This window comes from Anser anser (genome assembly GCF_964211835.1).
Source record: "Anser anser genome assembly, chromosome: 16".
NCBI lineage: Eukaryota > Metazoa > Chordata > Aves > Anseriformes > Anatidae > Anser > Anser anser.
In genome coordinates this window covers 13,240,222-13,268,176 of record NC_139737.1, presented here as the reverse complement: position 1 = coordinate 13,268,176, position 27,955 = coordinate 13,240,222, and the positions used below count along the sequence as shown (strand labels likewise).

At 44.6% G+C, this 27,955-nt stretch overlaps 1 long non-coding RNA gene across 2 annotated transcripts; it reads right to left on the bottom strand.

Annotated features, from left to right (window-relative positions):
* Positions 1 to 119: 119 nt before the first annotated feature.
* On the bottom strand, positions 120 to 27,918 carry LOC310882434. 2 transcript variants are annotated; one of them, XR_014572961.1, is made up of 6 exons: positions 27,716 to 27,918; positions 23,162 to 23,282; positions 19,840 to 19,893; positions 14,158 to 14,215; positions 9,578 to 10,719; positions 120 to 3,480 (listed from the first exon to the last, which is right to left on the bottom strand). It is a non-coding gene; the product is annotated as an uncharacterized lncRNA (long non-coding RNA). The 2 variants fall into 2 exon arrangements; XR_014572962.1 differs by lacking the exons at positions 120 to 3,480; positions 27,716 to 27,918 and adding an exon at positions 4,048 to 5,444 and having other exon boundaries at positions 23,162 to 24,217.
* Positions 27,919 to 27,955: the final 37 nt, after the last annotated feature.

The window sequence follows — 27,955 nt, the reverse complement described above, 5'->3', positions numbered from 1 at the left end:
ACTGGAAAGGCTACAGCAAGTGACACCTCGTTTTTCTTGAGTCACTGCTCACGAAGCTATAGCTTTGGCCACTTGTGACGATTATCTCTGTTAGCTACCCCAAGCAGTCAGACCCTGAAACTGTTCTTTTCCTTAACAGAAAAAGAAAAAGAAAAAGAAAAAGAAAAAGAAAAAGAAAAAGAAAAAGAAAAAGAAAAAGAAAAAGAAAAAGAAAAAGAAAAAGAAAAAGAAAAAGAAAAAGAAAAAGAAAAAGAAAAAGAAAAAGAAAAAGAAAAAGAAAAAGAAAAAGAAAAAGAAAAAGAAAAAGAAAAAGAAAAAGAAAAAGAAAAAGAAAAAGAAAAAGAAAGAAAAAAGAAAAAAGAATCTGATATGTGTTTCTAAATCCTTTTGGACAGCTATTGGAGTTATGAGAAATAATGCCTACCACTAAGTGCCCATTAAAAATAAAAAAAAAATCAAATATTTCCTTGAATTAGAAAACCAAAATGAAACAAGCAGTGTTCTTGCTCTTTGCTATTGCTGTTTGTGACAACTTTTAGCATAGGAGTCTCCTGGCACAAACGTTTATAGGAATCCCCAGCTCGGGGAATCCTGAGCTTACAATACAACTCCAAGTTGGGACAGAAAACAACACTGGGTGGCCTCTCCCCCGCTTAGACTAGAGGAACAGGTCTAAATTTCACCTTCCACTCGAGCAAATGCAACTCCCCATAAAGTTCATAGTATTTTTAGCAGCAGGTTTACTGCAGCACTCATCAGCGCGCTCCGTAGCTGTTAGACCAGGGACTGACTTCTCCGGAAGCCTCTGTCGAGTGGTTCAAATTTCTAATAAAAATGTTAACTTCCATAAATGAGGAACATACATTTTCGGTAACCGATATTGCACACCCTGTCCTAGAAGTGTTTCCTAAAGCTTTTATAAAATGTTTGCTTGTGTTAGTTAAGTAATTAGCAAGTAATATTCCAGGAGACCATCAGCTACCAGAATCTCATTGTCTTCTCTGTGTGCAGGCTGGAGTGTATAAATAGGAAAAAAATATAAAAATAAAAATGCTTGTCACTCGAAGCTACATGTGTGCACAGCTATTACAACCGAACTCCAGCGAGTCAGACGCATCGCCTCATCTATGCGATACAATCGTAATTAAACACTCACGCCCTGTTATAACAGCAGTCAGAGCTGAACAGCTCTGACACGCTTAGCACCAGTTCACGGGGAAAAGCAGCACGTAGCAGGAGAGAGCTCACCCCCTCTGAAGAGGGAAAGAAATAGAAAGAAGGACGGAGAGAAAAAGAAGGACAGAATGAAGGAGGAAAAGCTCTTATTTTCCACAGCAGAATATTAAATTTCTCGTTTCATTATAGACATACAATTTGGGATTTTAAATACTTTTATTCTAATTGAAGAATCCACTTTTTCAAATGCACCGCACTGGTTTAAATTTTACCAGCTGAGTGTTCACTGAGAACCAGGAACAAGGAGCACTCCAAAACATCATTTATTCTCTCACACGTGCAGCAAGGCCGGTGCTTAATATTTGCATATAGAGGCCTGAGAGCTTCCCCAACATAGTCAGGGTGTCATTTGGAAGAATTATATGGTCTAACGCTGTCTCTGGGATGCCAGCCTCTCAGGAGATTGAAAAATGTTACCCCGTTACAGTCGTAAAAATAAAAATAAAAGTTCCAATCTTAAGAAAGCAAAAGTAAATACCTTCAGCTAGCAACCACAAATTACATTTCACAATTATAATGTCTAGAACATTTACCATTTTAAAATGAATGTAAAAATTAAACTGAGTGAAAAATTAATAAAAACCGTAATTTCAAGGTCTCCAAACAGCTTTTTACGCGTGAATCCCGGCAGGCCCCGACAGAAGCCCCAGAGCTCCATCGTGTGGCCCTTCTGCTTTGAAGCAGGCAAAGGAATTAGAAATAAAAGTCATTTTTTCATTAAATCACTCCAAAATGCAATCCTTTTGCTGGCATCACACACAGAAGCAAGGCAGAAAATGGCCAACAAACTATTCTTTGCTCTGTTTTTTTCTGTGCAATGTCATCTCCTTTTTGCTTAAGGAAAAATTCTCTACTTTTTCCTAACCCACAGCCCATTGCAAAACCATTGCCAATGGTAGGACCTAAATTAAATAAAGCTGTGGTCTGGAAGAGAAAGCTGCTGGACCGGAGGAGGGCATATCGCAGAGCAAGGAGGCCACGGTTCCCCGTGGAAGCCAATTTGGGGTTGTTCAATGTGATTGCTTCGCAAGCAGCACCAAGCACCCTCCTTAATTCCGAAAGGAAAGGGCGATCCGGGCCAGCCCCAGGCTCTGATTACTTCTGCTGCTTGCTATTTTATGACCTTCGCAGCACGCTGACTGAGAGTCTCCGAACCCGATGTTCTGGCCACGTACAGCAGCCCTGGGGACGGCCCCAGCCCTACTCTTGTCCTCCAACCTGTCATTTCTGCAGCGCGGGTGGCCATGCTCTGCCGCCAACGGGAAGCACAAGGATTCGAGTGAGATGCTATGGGGAGAAGAGAGAGAAAACCCCAAAATTAAGAAGGCACAGCTCGTCCATCTGACAGAGAAAAGCTTCAGCCACATTTTATGACAGTTTCAATATTGTGACAGAGTTTTGCTGCCTTTGGAGATCCTGCTTTGAATTCACCCAAACATGGGTAATGCAGACAAGTCTACTCCTGTACACTTCTGTAATGTGATTTTTTGTTTCTGTTATCCTGAATCAGTAACAGATAAATGCCAGCTTAATTGTTGTTTTCCCACTCCGAAACAAGATCCTCCTTATGAGGCTATCGATCTGTTTCTGACAGGAAGCCATGCTGAAAATTCAGATCTCCACTCTGCCTTCAGTGCAATCAAGGGGCACCCCTGAAGAAACAGTTTTTGGAGGCTGATAAATCTTTGAGCCTGATTAATTTAAAATCAAGCCAAGAGCAAAAAAAACCCCATAATTCTTTCAGAAACATCTCCATTACACAGCCGAAGGTGTAGTACCAGGCCTATCTTATCAAAACACCCCCCACAGAGAAACAAATGGATCTATGAATTTGCAATGAAGCAAAGTGTCTTTGGGCTCCAGGTGATGAGTTTGGCCCGGTGGCTACCAGGCATGGCTAAGTCAGGCTCCAGGATGCAGCCCTCCCGTGCAACTCCATCACATTCATCCCAACCATCACCCGGCCCCGAGAGCCACCAGCCCTGGTCCCGAGGAGGGCCGAGCAGGAACAGGCAGACACCTCCGCTGTCCTTGGGAGGGCTGAAGGTTGTCCCAGGAACAGCTGGCTCACCCACAGCTAGAAGTAATTGGCGTCTTTCTACATGTGATAAGAATCTTAGGAAACACATTGCCAAGTTCACGGAAGGGCTAATGGCCATTTCCCCAAAAACATTGATCTTCTGGCACGAGGGCATGCAAACTTTACTCATCCTGGGAGAGGAACTTGCTTCTTCACGGCTTCCACTGGAAAAAAAATATATACATGTTATAGATATACACATAATATATATGCGTTGTATATATATGTGAATATTATATATATATGTGAATATATATCTATAATATATGTATTATAGATATATATATATATGAAAAGGAGCAGGGAGGAGCAGAAGCATGGGAGCAGCTCCAGAGATGTAGAGGACATCTGCAGAATAGCCCAGGCCATATTGCCAGCAACTTGAAGTCCTCAGCTGAGGAGGATAAAAGAACAGACAAGGAAAGGGAGAGTGCAGTATAGGTCTAAGGGAAAAAGACAGTAGCTCTCAAAGAGGTGGGTGTTTAGAGGAAACATTTCAGAGCTAAGAAGAGGAGCCGAGGCAAGGGGCAGGCAGGCAGCCAGGTGGCACTGGGATGATGTGTCAAGGTCTGGCAGGGTCTGGCAGGGTTACAGGGGGGGACGGGAAGCCCACCAAGGGACTCGAGATCAGAGCAGCAGTAGAGGCTATTTCCTAACCAAATCTTAACTTTTCAGCTATTGTTGTGGAGTACTAAACGAAAATAAAAAATCATATGCTGGGCAGATGCAAATTTAGGGTAAATATGCAAGCAGGATAGCTGGACCATGAATGCATTTGTATCTCTCTCTTTCCTGGATCCATTTGTACAAAGGACTGCATTTATATTTCAAAATACTTTCCATCAAAACAAACAAATAAACAACAACAAAAACACCAGGAGGATACAGGAGTTGACTGACATCTTATTTCTCTGTGTTTGCATTTTTTTGCCGTGCAGGGCATAATCTGGTTCTTAGGGAGTTAATGCACCTGCCATTCCGGTGCTGACAAGCAGTTTTTCAGAGGGACATGGAATTTTTTTATTTATTTATTTATCTAAGGAGCCCTGAAGATTGTACTCAGGAGGCTTCTTGAGTCCTGCCAATAACGCGCAGGTACCAACACATGTACATTTTTTGACTGCACTATGATTGATGGTGCTTATTTGCGGCTTGCAGCCTAACCCTTTCCTTTTCCTTTGCTTTGTGTCTGTCTGCCTCGCTAGGGCTTCTCTTGTGTGTGTTGTTTCGTGTTTTATTTTGTTTTTTAATAATAAAGACACTTCAGCCATTTGGGCTGGGGGGAGAAGCAGGGGAGGAATGATTAATCTCGTGCCTCTGTTGTCTTTGAACCGCTCGACTCCATGGGGAGTGATTTCAGAGCAGTGGGCGGTCAGCGGGGAGAACAGGCGGCCTGGCAGTGAGGGCTTTGGGACGACGACCCGGAGCTGAGGGCAGGACCAACAAAACCCACACTCGGAACTGGCCCCACACAGACCTGAGGGACACAGAGCACCTTGCTGATTCCCCCCACTACTTCCCTCTCCAATGAGACCTGAGCAAAATCCAGCCTGTGTTTCCTCAGTCCTGCTTCCCTGCCTTCACCTTCTCAAAGCGATGAGTCTGGGGATGAGAAGCCCATGCAGAAGGCAAGCCTCCAGAAAACAGCAAAAGCCCATAAAATCCACCTATTACGGACATTTGGTCATCTGTCTATCTCTTGCAAGCCTCCATCCAGCCACTGAGCCATTCTCAATATTTCAAAGGCTTACAGTGAGCACAGCCGGACCCCTGAGCTGCTTTCACCATGCTCCCCAAGCCCCTCCACGCCTGCACAGCACCATGGGGAGAGGCAGGTAAGCGCTTTCCACTGCCCCACACACAAGTTAACAAGACTCTTTTCTTTCAAAGGGAGAAAATTGATCTGATGAAAGCTTGAAGTGCTTGGCAATGAGACGGAGATAGTGATGGATACACCAGGAGAACGCCTTGACTCTGTGCGCTGTCGTATGGGACCTGTTGGTGCTCTGACAGCACCGCAAATGAGCCCCAGCCAAAGGAGATGTGGCACAGTGCTGAGCTGCAAACAGGGGCCCGAGCCTCATGACGAGGAGTTCAAAGCTACTGACACCTCATCCACATGGCAAGCCTGTAAGAGAATCAAAAGCCAAATGAGTTTCAGCCAGATACAGGGGCGCCTACTTCTGGTGCTTTTTACACAGACATCTCAGCACAAACGTGCACATGCAGGACACGTGTCTCACACATCATGCTGCCAACACTTGCTGCAGCAGGGCTTGAACACAGGGCAAAACAGCTGTACTTGGTGCCGCACTGCTGTTTGCATCTGGTTTCGTTTCGCCCGCAGCAGCAAATGGAGGTGGGGGCTCTCCAGCACTGCAGGGATCAGCTGCACAGCAGGACCAGAAAAGACAAACCCCTTCTTGTCTACACTGCAGCTGAACCCAGCCTTAGGGAGCTGCCCTCTCCGTGGGGGCTGGAGTAACACCATGGGCAGGTCCAAACAGAAAAGGTGGAGGGGAGCTGATTTCCCACTTTGTAGGCTTTAAGGGGACACTGGGTCTTCAGGACTGAAGTGCAGGTGCATGCAGAGGAAAGGGAGGACACAACCGAGCATCCTCCTGCAAGGGGCTGAGCACCTGTAACTGCAGAGCATCATTCCCAAAGTAGAGGAAAACTGCAAAGGGTGGAGCAGAACCACTGGCACGGATATACAAGTATTTAAGGTCAGGAAAGATGAAAGGTTCTTCCCATCCCTTTGCAAGTCAGGAGCAACTCCTGGGCTAGCACAGTACCTATAAAGCTTGCTGGTGGACAAGCAAAACACCACGTTACCTATCACACAAACCTAACCAGAAGCATGCAATGTGTGTATACAAGGTGCCCGTCGCCCTCTCTCAGCCTCCTGCTCTGTGCACCAGCTCCCCAGAAGAAATCAGTCAACAGCCAGAGTCCCCAGAGCCCTACCCTGCTCTTCTCCAGCTCAGCAGCCCAGAAGGAGCTGATTAAATCACACAAACTCTGGCAATCCGCCCTTGAAAAGATGTCGAATTCCCAAGGGGAAAAGTTATTGCCCGTTGCTCCAAGCTGCCTACATTACGGATTAAAGCTGCTGCTCTGATACACGCACAAACCCCTCCTGCCCCGCAGGCTGGCACTGTCTCAGGAGAGCTGTGGGTGACCCACATGGGTGCACCGGGTGTCCCAGGGACAGGGCACGCCTTTGGTCCTTGCACCCCTGGGGAGCAGCGGATAGAGCCCAGCTCCGTGCCTGCAGCTGCGCCCAGGTGCGCTGGTAAAGCTCACCCGAAAAGCTGCAGCTCCTTGCCTTAGAGGGCTGCAAAGCGGTCGAACAGTACCACCTGCAGGGCAGAGGGAGAGCTGCACTGCGTGCCTGGTGGCCGGGGGAGCTGTGACCAGCCGCAGTGAGCTCCGGTGGGCTTCAGCTCCCGCAGCCGAATCACCAGCTGGCTTGACAACACGTTAATGAGAAAGGCTTTTGTTCTTCTTCTTAATACAAATGGCAAAACAAACTTTAAAACGTGCAAACGCATCCTGAGTATAGGAAATGCAGGTGCGCATGGGCAAGAAGTGCTGCAAGCCTCTCCCAGCTCACGCAGAGGACCCAGCACCCTCGTGGGAGACGAGGTTTCGCACGGGTGAGAGCAAAGCTGTGCAGGCTCTTAGCAAAGGAAGCTCAGAGCCAGAAGGACTGACCGTGAGCACAGGATCAAGTGTCTGCTTCCCCAGCTGACTGCCAGAAAAGGAAGTTTTCAGAAGCACTCAGACGTCTGCTGTAACCCGTTCACCTGGGCTGCAACTGGTGGCAAAGGACTCCTAGACGTGTTTACATTCACATGCTTCTTAGTAAATCTCCTGGATTTACAGAATCTCTCTGTAATATGGAAACAGGCATAGCCAACTAGTCCATTGCAAAGTACGAGACTTATTCCATTAATTAAACACTTTCAAAACCCTGAATGTAAGATATCTGTAAACTGCACACCTTAAGACATCACTCTATCATCAACCTGGTGTGCAGCAGGGTGCTCGCAGGTCCCCCAGAAGATGAATCACTTGCTCATCTGATTTATTTTCTCCCATGAAGTAGCAGAAAGTGAGCACAGCCAGACCTGTTGTCAGCCAGGTCAGCTCACCAGGAGTCCTAACGGGACAGGATGAGACCCACCCACAGCTGTTGGTAACCTCCGGAGACCCAGCTCTGAAGCCCCACTGATGGGGTGTACACAGCCAGGGACCAGCAGCACAGGCAGGGTGACAGCCTTTGTAAGCCCACAGCCACTTTGCTCCATGCGACACATACAGGTGAGCTGGAAAAGTTAATTCCAGGAGAAGGAAAGCTGTGCTTCATCAGCATTTTGATATTTTAGCAAAACAGACCATCTTTAATTAATATTTGAATAGCGGGGACATTTACTGAACTGACAGGCATCCAGGGAGCCCAGGTTGTTTATCCTGAATCCTACTTGGGGTACAGTGGTGTCTGGCACACTAAGAAACATCTCCAAGAGTGATGGGGAAACAGCCCTGCAACGGCTCCATATGCCAAGTCCTGTAGTCTTTGTGCATCTCAGTCCCTGATCTGAAAAACAAAATAAACACGTTTTGGGTTGTCCTGCTGATTTAAACCATGCAGTTTGCCGAGCTGGGACATGCTCTCTTGCTGTGCTGGATAACCCTGCGTCCTGACCTCACGTGGGGTCTGCGGTCCAGGCTGGGTGCAGTTTAAGAGCAACCAGAGCCTGTGATCCTAACCTCAAGAATGGGTGTATTTTCACTGTCCTTTGTGCTAGAAAGTATTAGCATGCTAATGGGAAAGTCAGAGCAAACACTGATCCTCTTCCTGGTAAATCTGCAAAAGTGGGAAAGGACACATGCTTCATTTCAAAAGGTGAGAAGAAATAGGCACAGATACAGTGGTGATAACTTGCAGCCAGTGAAGTGTTGTTTAAGGATCAGGCAATTCAAGAAAAAGGGACATGTTTCTTTAGCTGTTAATTTGTGGTGCTTCCCCTAAAACCACCACCACAGTAATCCTAAATAGCTGCAGCCACAGCATTTACTGCGCATTATGGCATCTGAAAAAGTGCTGACAGGGACAGCTGACAACCGCTCTGCGATGTAATTCACACCATAACATCATCTCCCAGGCTCTTGGATTTTTCATTGAAAAATTATGTGATGCATTTCTGCAAATCCAGTGCCAGTTTATTGATACAGAGGCTGCACCAACTAATGAGGCCTCCAACAAATTAGCTTAAATTTTAAAAAAAAAAAAGTCTGTCTCAACTCCTTCAGTCACCGTGTTAAATGTCAGTTAACTCTTCAGCTATAAGAAATGTGTTTATTTCAATATTTGCCTCTATCTACCCATGTGAGTAACTCTCTCTCTGTAACAATCCCATGACCCCCGCTTGCTCAAATTCTGATTACTGCCCTGAACATTTTTCTTTGCTAAACACCGCCCTGAGCCATAGCAAAGACAGATTCTAACTCCCAACAAACTCTTTTTCGTTTCTTTCACAATGAAAAATGCATCTACAGGTCAGAGCCTAGCAGAGATTCACCTCTTTACTTAACAGATAAACCTGAGATATTCTTTACATCTAATCTACAGTCTCTTTGAGTCAGGGACCATTCAATTGTAAAACGCAGCCTTTATTCCTGACCTAAGATCCTAAGCACCGCTAATTTCTCAATATCAAGCCCCATACGGGATTTGCCACATCAAATCAGACTTTTGTGTCATTTGGTTTTAAGTCCTATACAGGTGATATGATGTTGCAGACAAAAAAATTCCACAATATGAGACCTTCAAGGAGGATTCATAGGCTCTGCCAGCAGCTAGCCAAGGCTGCATTAATCCCAGCTGCAGCTGGCACCTTCCGTCAAGGAGGCAGAGTGAAGCCCAGGTGCTATAAAGCCACCAGACAGTACAGAAAGCCAGGAACGAGGGCCCTCCTTGTCCAGCAGGAAATCTAGTGCTGGGATCAATCCTACTCCAGTGCATCAAACTATAAACATGATGGTTATGAAGTTATTGAAGTCACTCCATTAAAAAACAAAACAAAACAAACAAACAAAAAGCTTACGTTCGTACCACAGGCACATTTCTCTATGTTGCTTAAATTCTGTGGCACAGGAAAACAAAGCACAGGGTCACATATTTTGCCTCTGCCACTGCTCATACGCAGAGCAGTACGAAAGAGGCACTGTGATGCTTGTGCTTTGCTAACTTACCTGTCCTGTGTGTTGGGTTTCTGCATGCAGTAAGCCACCAGAAACCTTGGGAATGATTTAGCCTTTGGCTTGCTGCTCTGCTCCTGCTGGGCTCCCCTCTCCAAGGCTGTTCCTTAGGTCTGTAAACTGGAAGGGACAACACAGAGACCATGCACTCGGGGCTTGCTGGGAAGAGCAGGAGTGAGGACGTGTTGGGGATGGTTCAAAATCCGTCCATTGGGCCAGAAGCTCAGGCTTACTAAATGTGGGTATGGAGATGGGCTGTAAGGGGAAGAGAAAAGAAGGTTAATCCTGGGATTCAGAAAAACCTGCTCAAATAGTGACCCAGCTTTTCTATTTCCTCTTTGTGCCTACAAACTGACTGGGAACTTGAACAGCAGGGCCCCTGTTAGACCCAAACCAGCTGACATTTCCCTTTAACGAACCTCATGGAACAGCAAAGAGCTTCCCTCAAAGAGTGCCTTGCCAGAGCTCACAGGAGCCCTCCCCATTTACTTGTCACAGGAGCCATCTCCTCGGGCCCACTGGGAAATCATGCAGCCAGGGTCAGGACACAAATTAAAACAAACGTTTAGTTCATCCACAAATGAAAACCTCTCCTTCCACAGCTTTGTACCAAAATCTACTTCAGTGCCAAACTGGTAGAGTTTTCATGTAGTTAATCTCAGCCATTCCTGTTAAAGGTACATTTTTAATAATGGTAAGAAAGGAGTTTTCTTAAAACGGTATCAGATACAATGCACTCAGCTGCAACTTCAAGTTCTGTCCATAAAAGTAAAGCTTTACAAAAGCAGATGGAAGCTTATTTTAAAGCTGGAAATCAAACCTGAATGTATTTTGTAGAAGCACCTTCAAAACCCTGGGACTTACCGCGATCAGCTGAAGTGAACCAGCTGAACAAGGCAGCCCCATGCTCCTGGCCCTGCGCATCGCTCACCTCCAGTAGTGGCGTGGCAGTGAGCCCCAGCAGCTCAGTGCTGGCGGCAAAGCCTCAAGCGGCTTTCGTTGTTTGTTTGTTTGTTTCTAACTTCGTCGGGTCTCTTTCCAGCATCGCCCAAGTCCCGGTGCAGCTGCTCGCGCTGGTGGGAGGCTGCAGCCAGCAGGTAGCACCCCTTAGCCTGTGTCTGCACCCTGTTGTGGAACTGCATTTTTTGGAGGTTTTAAAGTCCGTGGCAAATTGCAAAGCAGGTGAAAATGATGATGCAAAATGGACAAAGAACGTTTAATGCCTTAAACAAGAAAACCGAGGCATGGGCATTTCTCTACGAAAGCTGGAGCAGAATCGGCGCCTAGGAAGGAGCATCTGCTCCACGCTGACTTTTGTGGGTTTTCTCCAATCAATTTGTACTATTTTGACACAGTTTCTTTTTGCTGCTGAACACGATCGCTCCATATATTGACACTGTATAGTGTATTTATTCTAGTTTAGCACAATTGCTGGACCACAGCATTTAAAGCTACAGCCCATGTTCAGCCTGTATCGGTTTAACATGCCAGCACCATATGGCATCCTATAATCAGCTGCAGCATTGTACTTCAAACCCACTGCTGCATTTATAATATTATTGTATGCTGCACAAACACCAATATTTAAAAAGAAAAATGTCCTTTTTATTGGACTCCTGCTGATATCCCAGCTGTTAGCCAATGCACGCAAAGAGTTTCTCTTTTTTGCATTCAAGAAAGAGCCCGAAGCATTTTTAAAAAATCTTACATCTGAAAGGTACATTTTGTCCTGCCCCAGTAGGTCTATGTGACTGAGTTAAAATGTGTTTTTTTATTAGATGAATTGCATCATTAAATTACATTATAAAAACTAAAAATGCACCATTAATTTTCAAAAACAATAGTAAATACATCTCATTTCTGATACATGATTCTGCATTTAATTTTTGCCCTGGGCCACATTTTTCTAACAGGCTCACTGTCTTCCATTATGCAGACTATACAAATGGAGCTAAATTGACGAAGTTGGGGGGGATCTGTTTGTTGGGGGAGGGAGGTATTGGCCAAACGTCTAATGTGAAAATAAATGAATTTCTAATCGGCTGTTGCAAAAAGAAAAATTACTTTTTGATCTCGGCTCAGCCAAGCAAGAATCTACCTAGCTCGGGTAATAAGATACAACGGCATTGTATAGGATGCAGGGAGAGACAAAAGGCTAGACAGAGAGACAGACAGACATGCCAGTAAATTAGGTTCGTGTATTCAGTTCTGTTTGAGTAGCATTTCTTAATTAAATGGACAGAAGTTGCACTGAGCTCGAGCCTCATTGCTGCAGGGTCTTCCCCGCTAATGTGGCTCGGGCTCTGAGCATCCATAGATCACTCTCGTTTGGAAGGGAAAGTGAGAATTAGAGGCAGTGCCTCCGCCCGCCCGCCTGCCAGCAGCCGAGCAAGGGGACAGAAGCAGAAGAGAAACAACAGTCTCAAAACTTTTAGATGTGCCAACAAACAGGTAAGCCAAGCCTTGCAAAAAGTCTCAAAAGCCTGACAAAGGCCAAGGACTTGCCGACGCGTTCAGTTGCTGTATTCTGCTGTAATGCCGTGCATGTGGCTGTTTGCTGAGACACTGCTTGCCAAATACTGCTTCTGCTTTCCAACCCAGCCCACAGCAGAAAGCTATAAAAGTCCTCTGGTTAAAACCATCCTTCCAAATGGAGGCTTGTGCCTTAAAATGCACCAAGTCAGGGCATAAGCAACTCCCAAAGTCAAGGCTTGGAACTGCTTGTATAACTGAGGGCATTCTTTTTTTCTTCCCCCTTTAAAAAAAAATAGGGCAAGCCAAACTGCAGTGTTTTCTCTGCCTCCTTGTCTTGTCACCATCCCATTGCCTTGCTTCCACTGCCTTTACCTCCCTGCAGCTGCCTTCCCAACACCCCCCTGTACCCCACCGGTCCCACCGCTGGTGCCCTGCAGCCCCTCACAGCACCATGGCCTTACAGCAGTGGCTCTCCTGCTGGGACAGGCTCTGATCCACGGCCCAGCAGCAGGGATAAGTCCGTGCTTTGCTGCACATTACCTCTGAGGCTGGTGGTCCCCATGGGTGAGTTTGAACCGCACCAAGCAGGGCCTGGCTGGCCCCATCACACCCCCCAGCTGGGTCCAACTCAGCAGGCAATGTCCCTCATCCCACAGGGACACGTCTGTACAGCCAGGGAAGGCAGACCAAGAGAAGAGGAGCTGCAGAGGCAAAATCCTGAGGACTCACATCGACACTAGCCACAGTTCAGAGGGGTTTTTGCTCCAGACTAGTCCCAGCTTGGTTCCAGACTAAATGCCCCTTGGTGGCTGCAGTCATCAGCCATGTTCTTGAAGAGCATTTCCCATTTCAGCTGTTTTTAAAGGAACTTCAGTCAAGCACCTTGAGATGAGAAAGCCTCCAGTAAGTGAAGACAACCAAGAGGTGCGTTTCACAAGTGCCTTCCTGATCCAAATTGTACCCCAGCTAGAGGTGCACTTGGAAAGCCCCAGACTGCCAGCATCCCTGAGTTCCTAAACACAAAGGAGAAATCACTGAGAGTCCTGAGGGATGACAACTTAGCATCCTGCAGGGGACAAACAGGGAAGACTCAGGCCCCAGGCTTAGAAAGCCAAGTCTATCAGAAGTGCTTTATGAGTCATTTTTTCCTGCTGCCACCTACCCCCATTAAAAATTCCTTTTTTTTTTTATGGTAAGAATGAAACCTACCTAGTAAAATTGACAAAAGCTGTGGTGTTTAGGACTATAACTACAGAATAACGTCGCAACATTATAAGGTAGTTATAGTTCAGTATCATTTTACACATAAAGAGATTGAGTCCTGCTTTTTATAGGAAAAGCACAGAAAAACTGCACAGAAATATATCACTGTATTTATCACTACAGTAAATGGTTTACGATTTATATTATTAATTTTTTTTTTATTACAGTAATGATGAGGGGTCAGTGCAGAATGAAGTCCCATGCAAAGAAAAATCCTTTCCACTCTCAGCAGCCAGGTCAGAGCACTTGTGAGGAGGGCAGGGAGCGCACGGACCACATGCTGGTGCAGACCAAGACACAGCTAACACCTTGTGCTGGTTTTATGGGCATGAAAAGAAAAAATTTAAGGAAAAACCTCATGAAGAGAGAATGGAAATCAGAAACAAAACCAGGAAAGAAAAAAGAAAAGGGCTAAATATGGAAGCAGATAGGAAAAAAAAGAAAAAAAAGAAATCTGCTGGTTTTTTTGATCAGGATAGTTATTTTAACACAAACACGCATTCACGCACACGTGAGATGTTCCTGCACGCCCTGCCTCCTGGATCCATCAGATGACTGATGGCTTCTTACCTCTTAAGTTAACGACTGTGCTCCTGCCCTCCACCCCCCACCCCCCCCCCATGCCAAGCAGTAGTGTGATGCACCGCTTTTATAATCCGCTAATGGATGAAAAATATTTACCACATTACCCTCCAATAACCTTGTCAAACTGCGACAGGAGCCGCTTCGCTCCACACATCCCGATTTGAAAACTTTTGTGCCAAATAAATTATCATGCAACAATTTGACACAAGCCAATAAGACGGGGAGAATGGTGTGGAAATGGGTACGCTTACCTTGTGGAAGGGTTCAAGGTTACAAGAAGAAAATCTGTTCAGCATCTAGGTGGGAGATCTTTGAAAAGAAAGAAAGAAGAAATCTAATGTAATAAAACATTTAACTAAAACCTTCCATGCAAAGGTATCACTCGGACAGGGAGAAATCCCTGTTACAAATTACCAGTGTTTTTCCCCAGAACAGTTCAGACTAAAATCTTTCTGACTAGCACTAGATGTGAGGGAGGCCGATGGGATGCCAAAGGTGGCAGTGGGTGGTCAAGCAGCATTACCAGCTGGGGCAAATATAGCAAAGAGATCTGTAGGCAACCTGGAAATTGGTGGCCGAGGCCTTCTCTTTCTACTGCATGTCACAGCAGTGAGGCTGGGCTGAGCTGCTCCAGTGCTAGAGCAAACCCAGTTCCTCAGCTCACTGTAGAGAGGCACCTTAAACACTACATCTAAGCCAAATGCAGATGAAAAGCAGCTTCTCTGCTTTGGAAAGTGGCTGCGAAACCATCTCAACCCTTCTGTGTGTACAAGCTGCTCCAGCAAATCACTCCCCAAAATGTGTAATTTAAAATCAACGGCACATATTCATTAGTCATTAGCATGGCAGCATATGTTCTACCCCTCCAATTTAGCAAGTGTGGAAGAATATTAAAAACGTGGAAAAATAGTTTTTTAAAGTAAAGAAAACCAATTCCACTTGTAAGGCGCCCTACGAGCAGGAAAAGCCCCGTAGCAGCTAGACGTGGGCGGCTGCAGCACCGTGACCCACTGGCAAGCCGTGGCATCTGGAACTCACTGACACCCCCCTGTCCTCCTAGAAATAATTCTACTGCGATGATAAAAACACCCACAACTCCTCCAACAGGGCCAGTCTAATACACATGATTATTTACATCGTTTTAACAGCTTACAGCCAGCAAACCAGGACCAGCAGGATGGGCGCGGGCAGTACAAGCACCGGCCGAGGCAGGCTGCCTGCACGTTCAGGCTGAATAACCGGGAGAGAAATGGGGACACTGGGGTGCAATCGCAGAGGCATGTGCTGAATTTTCTCTTCAGCTGAGGAATGTTTTCTCTTTTTCCTCAGAACCACAACAGCTGGAAAACAAAAGGAAAAAAAAAACAAAGGGGTGGCACTGAATTTGGCCACACTGCGAAGCCATGCAGCTGCCCAGGCCAGGCCCTGTTGAGATGGTCCGCAGAGCAGCTGCTCCCTCTCTGCAGGCCACAAACAATCGCCCACACCTCCTAATAAGCCTAATGAGCTCCCACACAAAGCCAAGCCCATGTAAATGGCACTAAGAACCCGCCACTGCTGCTGAGCGCCCTGTGCTGTGCTTCCTCCCCAGCTTAACTTGGAGGAGGAAGCAAGATCAAGCAAGCATCTCAGTTTTGATGCCAGCTGAAGCACCAGAATATGCCGCCAGGCTCCCAGTTCTATTAGCTATCACTATCCAAATACCGAGAGCTAGATTTCCACCAGCTATTTCAACTAGCCATGACCAATTTTCTACATCTGTCTGCGGAGGAGGCTGAGGGCAGGGAAGAAGTCTCACCCAACACTAAAAATGACCAGTGGGAGATCAAAGTGAGGGGATAACCCAGCACAGCAGAAGACACCTCTCCATCCAGTGGTTCTTCACACAGCCCCCGCAGTGATGGTAACAACGTGGATACCCAGAAGTTCACGCCACTTGTCCAGTCCTCCAGTTCCTGTCATAAGATATCGAGGGCCCTCTTAGCATTAATATAAAGGCCCTCTATCTCAAAGCCCTTTCTTAAAAGGCATCCCAAAGTTTTACCTTTACATAACTTCCCACCAAAATTTATGATCAAGCTGTATATTTTTGATCCTGATTGTTTTTATTTTGGCTTTAAGAAGATCCTTACCCATTCATGATACGCATGGCTTTTCCTTCCTCAAGGGGAACAAATAAAGGGCCACCAACAAACAACTTTTGTTCTGCAACTGTCACTTACACAAGATTTACCAATATATCTTTTGACATATGGGACTTTATTCTTCTCACCTTCCAGGTGGTTTTCCATATATTTGAATTTTTTTTTTTTTTAACACAGGTAAACAAATATTTCCATTTCTCTTTATCCAAGCTGACAATAGGGATAACTGGGGCTAGACTCCTTATGAAGCAAAAAGCCTTTTTTTCCTGCTCAGTCACCCAGGCTTCATAAAAACTTCCCACAAGCAGCACGCTAGCAGTAAAAGCTTCTCCGTAAACCCCGTCCAGGGGGGAACAGATACAGGGCTGTGACAAAAGCAGCGATGGATGTAAAATGACCATAAAACCAGCCAGCTTTCCACCCACCCAGCTCCAAGCACAGGAGGGCTCGCAACAGTAGCACAGCAGCAGCAGAGCAGCTCCGAGCCCTTCCAGTCGGTGTCTGAATGCAGCCCTCTCTGGATTCACTGCAGCATCACTGCGTTTTAGGATTTTTGTTAATGCAATGCTAATATCCACATACAGCTAATTCTACATCCACTTCCTGATCAGCAGCCCCTAGATCACTGAATGGATTTTTTATAAGCAGACTCTCTATTTTTAGAGTGCATTTTAATTACTCTTAAGCAGGTGCAAAATCAACCTGTTTATTATTATTTCTTCAAATCCTTAACGGCAGTTGCAAGCAAATAAATCCAGTTAATGCAATAAAAGGATTTATTGTCACCCAAATTTACTCCAACAGTTTAATCATAACACCTTTCCATCTGACAGACTTTCTCGAGAACAATTTGCCCCTCAATTTGTCAGCAAGAAAATGGCCTTGTATAAATGCTGGGAGAAAATAAATGCTAATACGTGGCACAGTCTTTCATTCTTCTAATTGCCCAGGGAATTTAAGGGAGACAGACTTATTTACTCACAGTAGGAAGTGTGCTGTAATAAATTATCACTATTACAGGCCTAAATAAGTCCCTGACAGTGACAGAACCAAAGGCGGAAGGGAAGTGAGGGAGACGATGGCATCCTGAAAATTTACATGCTGGTAAGTGGGTGTGCGAGGGCACGTGGAGCAATAACCGCACCGAGGGATTAATATTCAGGATCCATACGGGAGCCCTGGAAGATATTCCCTGAATTTTAAAGGGCATGCCAGGGTTAAGTCTCTTATAAAGAGGGGCCATAATGTGAGCATCCTCCTCCCTGCACTGCACGCCAGCTGCAGTATGCTGACCTGCACCTCATGCCCGCATCCTGCCACCTCCTTCAGCTGCAGGACCACACCTGGGAGCTCACTGCCTTCAGGGACAAGGTGAATGTTACCCTCTGCCCCAGGTCACTTGCACCAGTGCAGCATCCTCCTACTGACTGCTGGAGCAGAAATAAAGAAATAATAATGGGGGGGGCAGGAGCGGGGAGCTGGAGCAGAGAAGCTCAGGCTGCAGCTGGAGCTCCCTGTGCTGGTCCAGAGCGTGGTACCGCCAGCTTTTAGAGACGAGCAGCCCTGTCGCGTGGATCCAGACGTGCCTATGAACTTCTCCACTACCCAGCTTAAGTGAGCAGCTTGAAAAGTTTATCTGCTGCCTGTACCCAGTGCGGTCATTTGTTAGCTCTTTCAGAAGACACCTAGACACCATGAATAATAGGAGGTGCTAGGGGCGAGACAGCGCAGAGCCGAGCGGAGCAGCAGAAAGGAGCAAACAGAAACGCAGTGTTCCCAGCCCCAGACACCTCCTCCTGGGGGCCCTCTCTGGATGCAAGGCACAGACGTGAGCCAAGGACCCCCAAGTCCGTCCTTGAAATGAGATTTGCTTATTGCCATAACAACAGGCAAGTGTTGCCACAATAAAGACAAGCTTTGGGAAGTTCCCCCCTCCACTCCCCCCCATTATTATTTCTTTATTTTTGCTCCTTTTTTCCTTCTTCTCCTTGTGCCCCTCTCTACAAAGAACCCCTCATTTCTCTGAAACAAATTGCCCACAGCTTGCTTTCCCATACATCACAGGGTGAGGACCAGGCCTTATCAACATTGCTCTGCTTTTCCCATCTATTACCCGGTTTGTTTGCACTTTTATCCCATCGTCCTTGCACAAGGGAGAAAACATCCATCATCTGTACATCTGCCAGCTGTCATGGGGCTGTCAGCGCCGTGACAGCCAACATGACAAAACTGTTGTAACACTGCACCAGCTCTGGGGCTCTGAGTTGAGATTAAACAGCATGGAAGAAAAAAAAAAAGAAAAAGAAAAGAAAAGGGGGAAAAAAGAAGTAGATTTAGCTATAGACAGTAAAAATAAAAACAAAAGAATTGCACTTTATGCAAAGAGAAGAAGGGAGAAAACAGAGAGCAGCAAGGAGTGAGCTGAGGGGTGGTGCAATGGGTTTTATTTTGAAAGAGGATGTGGCAGAGAGCTGATAAAACAGAGAGCAACTGTGATGTGAATTTGTTGTCTGGCTCAGCTGGCCGCTGCTGAAGCAAACAGAGCACCACGGAGCTCGACCCCGTGTCACCTCCCCCAGATGCCGGTGGCGTCTGGCAGCAGTGCCAGCACCTGCCCTGGCAGCTCGGCTGGGTCGCGGTGCCTCTGGCTGCACCAGCTACAACAACGCCTTTGTGGATTATTTTTCCTGCTGCCCCCTTTTCTCTCCACTGCCCTGTCAATAGAGCCGTACACCCCATCTTTCACATCCTGCAAAACTCTTCCTTGCAGCCAGCCCAAACAATGCACGTTCCTCCTCCAAAGACCTGAGAGCCAGACAGCAGCACGACTGCAAGCCAAACCCCAAAAAGTATTTTCTAAGCGTAGAATTTGATACCACCAACGTGGCTACAGCCTCAGTGACATGAAGTTGCTTTGAACAGCTCAGGTTAACTCCATTTCCACCTTTTGGCCCACTACAGCTACATCCCAAATTTCACAACTATCACACATCCATGTCCTGTTTTTAAACAAGCCTTCGTGAAGGGGACAGACATACTGAACACATCGACTCACTGCACCTCGTGCTCTTCTCTGCTTTTCTGCCTAGCCATTTAAATTAAGCAGTGTTTCACCTCTATTACCCATTTGACCACTACTGGACTAGAAACCATTTATAAGGCTTCAAGATGGAAGACGCTCTCAGGATGGAGGCAGGAGAAAAATCACCATACAGGAACCAGAATATTACAGCCAGATCCTCAGGTCATTAAAGACCTTTTCCTGAAGCACCCAAACATCAGTGGCAGGTCAGAGGGAAGGCAGCACTGCTGCCCTGCTCCAAACAGACAAAATGCACAGAGGTTCCTGAATCCAGGACTGCAAACACCAGCCATCAGGCAGGCATCCACACTCAGTTTGCTTCCAAACCCATGGGCCTTTCTTTTCAGGTAATATGAAAACAGAGCTTGAAAACTAGCCCATGCTTATTTACTGATTTATTCAGCACGCATAGGCTGAAGGTTGTAGTCTGTGAATATCAAGACCTAGAGATTTTAGACTGTATGTACTTTTCAGAAATTTTCATTTTGCAATCACATGAGCATCTACTCAGGCAAGTATCTTTACTGGTTTCATTTCTTTAGGACTTTTAAGAGGACAGCATGCATCAGCCCAGGGTTGATTTTTAGCCAACATACAATGGTTGCTGTTACAGCCTCCCAAATCTGCAGCATGTAAATCAAGCCCCCCTTTGGGATCAGCACCTCCATTCCCTCAGGAAGTTATCTGTCCAACAAATAGAAGCATACCTCAGACTGGAAGAAATGAGACCAGGGCAGACTCGGGCAGAAATCTTTCATATCCTGGGCATCCAAGGGCAGGTCAGGCATCAGGTCAACAGGCAGACAAGCAGCAAGCAAAAAGTATGAAAACAGAGACATTTTTCCATCACGCAACATGTTAAACAGTGGAAGTCATTCCTACATTATACTGTGGAAGTCATGAGCATACATATGTTCAACTCAATAAATTCACAGAGGAAAAATCCATCAAGGGCCATTAACAAATGTGTTCCCTTTGGCTCATAAGTTCCTACATAATAGATTGCTGGAAGGATATACCAAAAGAAATATTATACGCATATGCACTTATACTGTTCTGCTTCTGGCCACAGTGGACCACAGGTCTGAGAAAAAGTAGCCATTTTTATATTATTTTCAAATTTCTAATTTGTTATTTTTTTTAATTGCTTAGAAATAAAATTGATTCAATTTGCTCTAAAAGCAATGTTTCATTCAATTCACAAAACAAATATTTAACCTAACTCTGTTGAGAAACTTAAATACATTAAGATGCTATTATAAAAGAAAAAGTGAAAAAGGGTAGCTCATTTCTAACTGCAAAGACCATGTCAGAACTGGATGGAGCTCGTCCATTTGCACCCACCAGGTTTACTGTTAACAAAGTTCTTCTTTAATGTTTCCACCTAGGCAAGACCATCCCACCTACTTTTACTTTTTTATATTCAGAGATAGCAAAGCACATCAAGCAGTCCATCCAGAACAAAAATGTTACTTACAAACAAAATAAATCATACCATGACTGATCTTTGATGTAAGCTTTGGAAATCATAATCCTTTGCTCCTCAGCAAAGCCCAACACCAGGATGACTGCAAACAGGGTGGCTCTGCAGATAGGGGTCTCCTATTTGCTGTCTGAAATTTTGTGCAACTTCTCAAAAATATCTACAGCAGGATTAGTGATGAAAAATATTAGCAAAACTTACGGGCAAGAGAGAAGAACATATCCGAGACCTTTCCAAAATACCCAAGTGCCAACACTTCCTCAGCATCTTGAGGACCAAATTCAGACAAGTGCTACATGCACACAGATTAGAACCAGGGTTTTGGGACTACAATTAACTGCAATTTAGCCAAGGTGGTGCCTGACACAGTGGCTCTGTAGGAAATAAGGACTGTTATGGTTAAGAAAGCATGGAAAAGCTTGTGTGTTCCTTTCCCCAACTACTTTAGTGTTTCTGCTAAATAAAAATCCATTTTTATTTTTAAGGGAGCTGAGCAGAGAGATGTTGTTTTACGTCCTGGCTTTTGCCAGTGATGATGTATGCCCCTTTTACAAACTTATCTCTGGGTTTTTGCTCAGTTTATAAGCTAGGAGCAATCTTTCTTTCCTAAAGCTTCCTTCTCTCACAGTCTGGAGGAACCTTGAGATTTCCTGCCGGTGATTTAAAGGGCTATAATACTTGCAGGCTAGATTTGTTTTAGTGTCCATAAAACTCAAAAATTTCATAAAACAATTGGTGAAAATAAAATTACCAAAAAATGATGTACTGCCAGCAGACTGTATAATAGTTACGGGGGAAATGGAGAATATGATTCACTGGGGTATAAAAATGACAATGTATTTATTGCAGCGCAGTGACAAGAAACTAATTTGTCCCTTTTACTTTTCAGACAGGGCTTGAATTCCTATTTTTCTCCTCTGTCTCCACGGCGGCCGGGTAGCGATGTGCACACTACAACCACTTGGCTGGAGGGGCAGCGGCAGCTGCACTGCAAACCTCTGCCTTGCTGCAAGAAGAAATAGCAGTAATAGCTGACACTCTGCAGAGCTAGAGACTTGCAAAAGCTGCAGAATACTAACTATAAACAAATAACTTTGGCTAAAATATGTAGGCATTCAAATATTAATCCAGAACTCAAATCATCCTATTAGGGTGAGATAAAAAGAGTTCAGTTTACTCTCTTCAACCCATTTTTCTTTTCCTTTTCAAGTCTAACCCAGCTCTTCCATGGCCCAGATGTTTTCCTTCTCAGGCTTCTCCAGAAGCTCATGGGGAAACAGAACAGCCTTCAGAAAAACCAAATATCCAGAGAAAGGACTCAAGCAGCAAGCACAGGATCTCTCTGGAGGAGACGTGCTTTCTTTCACCTTGAAGCATGCAATACTCGGCTCTTCCCACCCCTCAGCCTGCAAACTTTTGCCTACTAATTGGCTGGGAGCTGGGCACGGTGAGCTGAAAACCAGTTAAAACTCAAATTTAGAATGAAATCTAGAAACAGGTTGTTTTATTCACTGAAAAATGAAGTTATGTTACTCAAAATATTGCAGCTATAAAGATGCATTTTGATATTTTCCAATGAAGCATTTTGGATTATTTTTTTTTAATAGATACACAATAAAATTCAAACACCAATGAAAACTCAAGACTGGAGAATGGCCACCCTTGCATGATCAAGTCAACTGTACAGGAAACTCCAACTTCAAATTCTTTCTTTGGGGGTATTTTTAGGTGCCACTCTTGCTCTAGTTGTCCTATCAAGTGCGAATGAATTCAGAAGATCAGGTCCTGGAGAACAGATAAGTACCTTCATACCTTGGGCTGCACTGAAAGGTTCTCCTTGGCCTGCAACAAGTATTAGTTATCTAAGTATCTGCTTCCTATCAAACAGAGGTGAACGCAATAGCTCTGGTCTATGTACCTTTGACGCATTAGTCCCATATCATAAAGTGCTTCCACTGGCAGACCCTGCTCTGGAAAACCCCAGAACAGAACAGGATTGATTCCAGGACTATATAAACTGGGTTTTATGAGGTAAGTGAAGTGGATAAACACATTGCCCAAGTCCTTGTCCTAAAATGTACTATAAAAATGCTCTAAATTCTCTGTGTTTTGGAGATGGAATGAAAAGCTTTTTTTTTTTTTTTCCCAACTTGCCCAGGTCTCTGAAGTTAATAAGTTCCTGTAGATTATAAAACCCCAGAATTGGATTTCAGCACAATTTCAATTTGTTGTTTCATTCCATGCTCTTAAATATATTTATTTTTATGAGTCCCCTTACTCTCTTCAGTCCCCCAAATATAGGGCACATCCTGCCATTAGGTCCTGGCCCATAATACTGTAAGTCCTCCTGGGCCCCCCCAAAGCTTGCTAAGAGCTGCTGCATAACACGAGGCACTGGACCAGCTCTGTGTGGGCTGACTTGCAGGCTGATGTTCTGAGGATAGCTCTAAATGCATGACCATAAGCTAAGGAAATATGATAACTGTCCTACAACATTCAGAAGAGGCCCTGTACACCAGCCTGGTGGGCAGTTTTAAAGTACTTACCCCAACAACCTGGTGTTTGACATCGCTCACGAGTCTCTGCTTCTGTGCTTGTTCAGGCTCAGCAGCTAAGTGCTCCTTTCCTCCCCTGTATTTCTCCTCACGTGAGAGATGCCAGATTTTCCTGTTAGAAAATTGCTTAGCAGACATGTTTATTCAGTCATTGTCCTTGAGATTTTATTCATTTATCTGCTAATTTTGATTATATTTTCCACCCATAGTCCTCCGAGAGAAAAACTTAATTCGTGTTGCTGCATAGGCTGTAACCTGATCAGAGAGCAGCTCACATTTGACATAGGTTGCTGTTGCCAAAATTGACTTATAAACTGTAGGGGAAAGGCCAACAGTATTACTGGAACTATGCAGAGTTTGTGTATTATCTGCCACCCACATTGCTAATTGACGCTTGGTCTAAAATCTGTGGAGGAAAGGACCCAGTTTTTAAAATTAATGAATTTGGCTACAATACACAGAAGAAAAGAGTCAAGATTTTGAATATTACCCTCAGAAAACATGCACCGGTGAAGCTGCTGTCCTCGCATGTATTCTGCAAACACTACATGGCAATTACTAAGACCATCTACTCTGTCTTCAATAAACCCTGTTTCTAGCACTTTAAGTTTTCAATACTACTGAGGCAATCTCCTTATCCACCTGGCAGAATTACAGGAACTGTTCTGTGACTGTCTCCAAGCAAAGGAAAGATTTAGGCAAACACTGTTTTGCTCTTTCCCATGTATATCATTATTTGATTTGATTTAGGCTTCAGCATTTTTATTTTATCTTATTTTTTAACAAGTGCTAAATGATAGCTGCATCCTGGTCAAGCCCCTCAAGCAGATCAAGTATTCAAGTAAAAAACATTTTCCTGAGACAAATGTGTTAAATCCAGAGCATTTTAGAGGTAAATTCACTATTTCCCATCACTAAAAACAAGTTGGCCTGTACTACCAGTGCATATAACTTGCTCTCCAGAGCAATCAGTGTTGAAGCCTGAAGTCATTTTCATGATTCTCAGCAAAATCAAGAGAGCTGGCTTTAAACCTCCAGTTAATGCTGGAAGCTGGAGAGGAGCTCTGGCAGGGGCAGCAGTGCTGCTCACCTCACCCTGCGAGCCCCAGATCGCTCAGCTCCCTGCAACTCTCGCCATTCTCCTGCAGTTCCAAGCTCATTTACAGGACTTGCAACAATTTTTAGGGGGGAAAAAAAATTAAAAATATAAAAATAAAGCCAACTTAAAACAGGGCTACTTCAAAACTGCATTCTTTTTCTATGCTGGACAAGATGAGAGAGTCAGGTATAATCAGATCAGTACCAAGCACGGGGTGCAGTGCCAAAAATGTCAGGCAGCCCCTGGCAAAGATAAAGCAGCACAAGGACCAGTCACAGCCTGGGGACAGCACACGCACGTACAGGAAGTTCGGTTTTGGCAGAGAGATCTAGTCACCCTCGATACCGCAGCCACCTCCTCCACTGTGGCTGGTATCTAGGGCAAGGCTGAGATTAGGATTGGGATTAGGACTAGGGTGAGAGATGGTTTATGTCTTGATATTCCTCAGCCTTCCAGAGCCCAGCTTCCTCCAAGAGAAGATGATGGATGAAGGATTTAAACTCATCCTGTTCTGCTTTGCTAGGTCCATCCACACAGGCAGGCAATGCACAATAACACGCAATAACAGAAACAACAGCAGCAGCAGCATGCAAGGAGTGTGCACAAAGGAAAAAAACAAAACTGTGGAAACACTCATGCAGCTGAAGCTTTCCTTAAGGGCATAAAGGTTCAGGAGGAGAGTGGAAAAGCAGGGGGTGTCAGAGGCTCATGAACACGAAGAGGTCCAGGATCCCACAGGTCTACAACTGGGTTTCTGGGAGCTCTAGCATTTCCCTGCACAGATTTGCAAGAAATATTTTTCCACTGAAATGGGATTTGGGATGAGTTCACACAATCCAAACATGCCTGCAGGTAGCTCCCTGCAAAGTCAATCATCCGGTGAGACCCATGGCAGTGGAATAACTGAGCACGCATCCACGCAGTTACTGCAGCGCATCCAACACGAGTGACCCACTAAGCCCAGGTTACTTGGTCGCTTTAACTGATGTGAGCAGACAAACTGATTCAGAAAGGCATAGTAACCATTGCTTGTGTCCTGCTATCTCAAACACACTCCTCACAGTTCTATTTCACAGAACTGACACAAAAATACAAGCTGTGTGTGGTGAATAGATGGTGGGTGCCCTCTCTGCATGAAGGGCCGCGATGATGAAGTTGTCCCTGTTCTCTCGCACTCGGCTGCCCTTTCTTCTACCCGTCTTCCCCCCAGGAAGTTTATTCTCAAACGTTATTGTATTATTTGCATCATTAATGTCACCATCCAAGTTCCTCAACCTGCTTACAATAGCCCTTAGATCGCGATTTATTATCCAAATGCCAAGAGTCTTGTTATCACAAATGAACTTTGGGAAGCAGGAGAACTCATACATGATAGCCTAGGTTTATTTACTCAGCTGACGTCTTTTAACTACTGAAAAATGTTACCTCTTTCAATCATGTAGCCCCAGATATATGTATCTGCTTACAATCTGGTAACTCTGCTGACAAAAGATTTGGTGACCTTCCCCATCATAGCTGATGACCTCTGAAAACAGGATCCATTTTCTCAGGCTTTGTCTGAAATTGCTTTAATGTCCAAAAACTTGAGTTATCCCAGTCTAAGAAAATGAAATCTGTGAAGATGAATTTCCTAAAATTCCAGGAATATATGCATGTGGATATCAAGTTAAGCAAGCTGTTGCACCTGCCTAATTTTGCTCAAAAAAGAAAAAAGAAGGAACTATATCTTTTGATTAGCTAATCATTTACACAAATTACTTAATTTAATGCATGCTACTGTACAGATTGTAAATCTATGACATATGATGCAATTTTGTGAATAAACAGGTAAGTAGTAGCATATTGGTTGTATCACATAATAAATATTGGTTTGGGTCAAAATCTGTGAACTTAATACTTTGATTCACACATGTAAACTATTAGTTTGGGATATGGAGTATTGCTGCACACAATTTTAAACTTTATAGAAAAAAAAAGCTTTCATACCATCAGGATTTTATAGTCCAAAATTTTCATGGGGAGTACTTGACAAAAAGGCGTGAACACAGCTGAAACAAATTCACTTAAGATGTTACACACTTCCTTAAAACTGCATGTGTTTGAGAGTTCTGCTAGGCTACAGACCAAAACAAAAGTCCCAGAAATCCTTGTTATTCACTCTGAATTTTTGTTTTAGCACTTTTGTTCCATACACACACAGATTGAGTATTCTGACAGAGATCTGAAACATCAAAACTAACAACCATTGCAAAACTCTCATGTTTCATTTACGTGGTCAGACAAGGCCAGCTGCTATCAGATATCAACAAGGTGGTATGGTGTCCCATTTGAACAACACATTTTCAGATTCGGCCTGTTTCTCTTCAGAAATCATAAAAGCCAAAATCTGGTTTCAACATGCTGTTTTGAAGAGCGGACATGCACAGGCAGCTCAGAGTCCTGATGTGGTCTGACAACAGCCCTGATGCTCACAGAACACTGCAGCTTGCTCACCAAGAGGACAACAGCTTTGGCTTGGCCAAATGCGTATACATATATATGGCATTTTTTATCATTTTTTACAACCACAGAGCTAGTCAGGACTTTCCAGATAATGATAGACATCTTTCCCTTTTTTTTGACCTGATAAATACCCACCACCATCCAAACCTCCCAGTGTCACATCACCTCCTGTCCATCCCTTTAGCACCTGAAGTGCATTTCCTTGGTTCCAGCTGCAGAAGTTCCTACAGCTACTGCCAGCTTTTCAAAGTGGAAATAAATTCACCATGAAAAGCCATTTCCACAGCCCAGGGTTCTTTCTGTTGCTTTGGCTTGCATTGGGTTTGCAGCAAGTGAAGCAACGCTAGAGAAGGAGAGTAGAGCTTCAGATATTTCTATTGCAGCTGATGGCAGCTGTTTGCCAATGCCTTACTTAAATGTGACTTTCAGAATAATAAAAATACAAGTGAACATCTCAGGATAAATAGCTGACAGATGCCTAGATATGTATCATAAGTACAACACCCCCTGAAAAAAAAAAAGCACACAAGTAAAAAAAATACAGTATTTTTTAGCTAACTGAAGTTTTTATTTGCCTTCTAGTTCCTGAGTCTTTACTGTGAAGCCAGGTCACGTTTTAAAGCTATTCTCTCAAACCACAATTACTAGAAATGCTTTAAAACAAAAGCCAAGATTCTCCTGCAGCCTTTTGCTTCCAGGAGCTGGGACTATAAACACAAGCCCAAATATCTCAGGACTCAGAAAAAGCACAAAAGCAGGCAATGTTGCCACCATCCCAAAGCATTAAAAGGTATTAAAAGCCCTGGTCACTAGAGGATATAAACCAAATACTAAAGGATCTGTGACTAGAGATCTTATTACACAAATTGATTTGCTCGGCTCTAATTTTATAGATAAAGCTCAAAAAATAAATATGCCATGTAAAAGGTTATTGATCAGCTCACCTAGGGCAAGTAATCCTTGCATGGCTGGGCACAGGCGTAGGCGGTGCACGAGCAGCGTGCCAGCTCAGCGTGAGCTCGGGCTGGGCGTTGTGGCTGTGAGATCCAGGCAGGTCCCGTGTTTGACTTCAGTGGCCAAATTCAAGAAATCTGCCAGGTTTTCCTCTACGTGCTCCAATAGCGGTCTTTTCCGACCTGAACGATTCTGTGATTCTGTAGGAAGAAATAAATAAATAAATAAAA